General features: G+C 34.6%; 1 pseudogene; it reads left to right on the forward strand.

The window, feature by feature from the left end:
• The first annotated feature begins 223 nt into the window (after positions 1–223).
• Positions 224–3,560, forward strand: LOC144364599 (uncharacterized; annotated as a pseudogene).
• Positions 3,561–4,039: the final 479 nt, after the last annotated feature.

Below are 4,039 nucleotides of genomic sequence, written 5' to 3' on the forward strand. Positions count from 1 at the left end.
TGTTATACTATTTTATCCCTGCTAATTAATAACGTTATTATAACGTAATATTGTAAAGCCTGGATTTTAGTCACTCGTGGCGAATATCTATTGTGTTTAATAAATTTAGCCACCCGTGGCAGAATGCTTTCCGTGTGCGGTGCGTACTCGTAAGTGCGCATGCGTCGCGAATGTTTACATAACAACAAAATGGCTGCGCCCACGGACTCAGAATTCGTGAATGATGCATGATGCTCTCTTAGAAGAGAGTCTTGTTGATATTTGGCCGGATTACCCTTGTCTGTATGATGTAAGGTCAAAGGATTTCAAGAATAGGGATAAGAGGAACCATGCTGTATCTGAAATTGCAGAGAAGCTCAATAAAACAGGTATATTATGTAATTAGATAATACCGGTAATAATTTTGTGAAATTTTTACGCATCTCAATTTTTTGCAGGGTTACAAAGCAGGTTTCAAAAGCAAAATTGAGTCTCATCTCAATGATCTTAATTTTTTTTTCCATTTTGTTTTAATCCATAGTCATTATGTAATTCATTTTCAAAGTTGTATGAATGATGTTTGTATATTTTTATTAATTTGCCCTAATTTGCTTTGCTGTTAGAATGCCATTGCTGTCGACAAGGTTCTCTCTAAATATAAAGTTTTTTGGTTTTTATTTATTTATTTTTCAGGTGATTGGGTAAAAACAAAACTTGAAACTTTGCGAAACAGTTATACGAAAGCAAAGAAGCCTCAGAGCAGTGGAAGTGCCAGAAGAAATCCAGGTAAACGGACCAGATGGTTACTTCAGAAGTTACAGTTCTTGGTTCCACACATTGCTGTCAGAACATCCATTTCAAGTTTAAGTACTTCTGCTGTAAGTATGTTTGTCACTATGACAAAAGTTTTCAAAAAATATATTTCAGTATTACATGCGGGGGGGGGGGGGGTTACACATTTGTTACTGGGGTGTTGTCAGAACTCAAAAACGCATACCTCACCATAGACCATTTTAATGGAAAAAGTGTGCCCTATCATAGATCAATTTGTGATTTAGTATAAACTTATTAAAGACATCATTTCAGGGGCCTTTGCAATAAGTTAATTATTTATTTATTAGTTATTTATTATAGACCAAAATGAAATTGCTGATCATCACATAATAGACCAATTCTTGCAAAATGTAAACACCATGTAAGTGTCTCAAAAACAACCCCACCCCAATGGGCGACACGTCCTCAGGAAATAATTTCTTGGAAGTGTCCACCAACAGTGTATTAGCCAGCTACCTGTCAGGCAACTATTTTTTTGACAGGCAATATTTTAATATTTGTTTTTTTCCTTTGTTCTATGACAATTTTGTCAACAGTGAGTCCTTTTGAGGATAGATTCAAATGACCTATTCACAGGTAGTTGTGGGTATTTGTCAGGGCAACATGAACACATGCATTTTGCCCTGAAAAATACCTACAACTCTATGCGAAAGGGCCGTTCGAATCTGTTCTCAAAAAGGACTATTATAATGCTCAAAATCATTCTTTGCATAATTTACATAGATACTTTTAAATTATTGGCAAAACAATGACACCTATTAACACCAATTACACTTTCAAATTATTTTATTCCTCCCAAACTATAGCTAATATCAATGAACAGGCTTGTAACTGTTACACTATCTTTTTCATGGATGATGAATACAATCACTACCATCAAATTCATAGTCACATCTATTCACTTTGATACTACATAATCGATGAAACTAAAAATAACAAATGAAGGTTGATAAAAAAAATACATTTTTACATTTGTAATATTTAATAATTATTTATATAATTTTTGTAAGTGCTTTGTTATTTACCTAGTCTATTTTCACTATCATCGATACCATATTTTCTCTATTATTAGCACACGCACATCCATGAATGACAAAGGTTTGTCTATGGCCAAAAAATAATATTTTTGTTTATGGGCTCTTTTGCTGTTAATGTGCTTCCAATAGAACAAATATGGTATGCTTTCATTTATTCAGTGCATTGCAAATGAAATATGTGGTAAATTCAAGGATTAACCATATATTCTTGCCAAGGAACAGAACCGACGTCAGATTCAAAATAATTGGTTAGAAGTTGACGCTGTTCCTTTGCATTTCTCGATGGATTTCTATCCAAACTTGGAATCAAACCAGTTAGGGGTGGGTCATTCCTCCATGTTCCAGGTGTAAATGTGTGCTCATTAACATTTTCAACATCACAAACACTTATGTATGTGTGTTGGTTTTTCTCCACCATATAATTGTGTAGACAGCATGCTGCTAAGACCATATGTGTAACTTTTTCAGGACTTAGATGGATTGTTGTTAAGAAAACACGGAATCTATTTGCAAGAATGCCAAATGCATTCTCCACGCGAGATAGCCGATAATTAAAAATCCTCTTCTCCTTGCTCAGATGTCTGTGAGGATGGGGTTTCATCAGAATTGTACTCAAAGGAAAGGCATCATCTCCAACCTTATGGTAGTTAATGTTGGACTCGGAAATCCCTTCAATATTCTCTGGTGGTGGTAAATTTAGTGTATTGTTGAAAAAGGCATTTTTAAGAATGGAGTCATTAAAAACACCTGCATCTCCTGCACGTCCTGTTGCCCCAACATCTACATAAATAAATTTATAATTAGCATCAACTAAAGCTAAGAATAAAATGCTGAAAAAATGTTTATAGTTAAAAAACTCTGAGCCACTGTCACTTGGTTGTTGGATAGCAATATGCTTTCCATCGATTGCTCCAATACAACAGGGATAGTTCCATTTTAGTTGAAATTCTTGCGCAACCTTCAGCCATTCTTCCTCGGATGATGGAGTCTATAAAAAATATTTAAAAAATGTTGTATAAGTTTATTTTATTTATCATTTTAGAGTTCATGTGCATCCGATGAATTAAGATGTGATGTTGATGATGACAGCAATGATATTGCTGATGAAGATGAAGATGAATCATTCAATGAAGATGACACAGAGCACACTAATCCACATGAAGCAGGGTCGACCAAGGAGCCTTTGAAGTTGAAACCGGTTTCAAAAAAGCAACAGGCAGATGAAGAGTATCGATTAACTAAAGGATTGGCTGAGTCGCTTGCCCAAAAGGGAACAAAAGGCAAAAGAGTGATCAAACAAATAATTCAGTGTCACCATTTGCCCGTTACATCACTGATGCATTATCAGAATTGGAACCGAAGATGAGGAATTTAGCCCAACATCGAATGAATGAAATCCTGTTCCAGGCTCAAATGGGTACATTAGGACATTATGACCAAGCACAACACCAAGCACAACAATATCAAGTTTCCCAACATTTCACTCCACATTTTCCTCCACAGAACAGCTGGATGACACGAAACCAGCATCAAGGGCCTAGTTCAGCACATAACCTGGTGCACCAAGAAAACAGCTGGCTGGCACATAACCAGGAACAAGCTGCTACCAGTGATTCTGCTCCTATAAATAACACCCCTCAACAAAACTGTTCTGGTCCTAGCTTGATGTCTCTGGAAACCGTTGCAAATCCATACTACCAAAATTTGTGAACTATACATGATCGATATATGTTATATATTTATTTATATTTATTTTAATAAGTTTTAATTTGTATTCTGCAATAAAAAAATGAAATAATACCTTCAGGAATTTATCTTTCAATGCATTGTATAATGCCAAACATGTCTCTTCGACAAATCCAGAAATCGTTCTGTCACCCATCCTGAACTGGAAGGACAGACTTCGAAATGTTTCTCCTGTAAATAAAATAAATGATGGAGCTTATCCCTAAGAAGTAAATGATAAACAAAAAGAAATATGGGCACTCCGATTTTAAACTTTCAATTTTTTTTTAATAAATATGGACATTCTAGTTACGGTATATACTTACTATTTACTACAATAATTTGTAGACATTCCAGTTTATACTTATTATTATTGGACCTTTCAGGTTACTTTCTATTTACTACAGTAATTTGTATTTGTTATTATTGTTATAATGGTTATATTTGCTATTAATTGCAAATAA

The sequence above is a fragment of the Saccoglossus kowalevskii genome, chromosome 15, assembly GCF_978046115.1.
Source record: "Saccoglossus kowalevskii chromosome 15, keSacKowa6.1, whole genome shotgun sequence".
NCBI classification, from domain to species: Eukaryota; Metazoa; Hemichordata; class Enteropneusta; family Harrimaniidae; genus Saccoglossus; species Saccoglossus kowalevskii.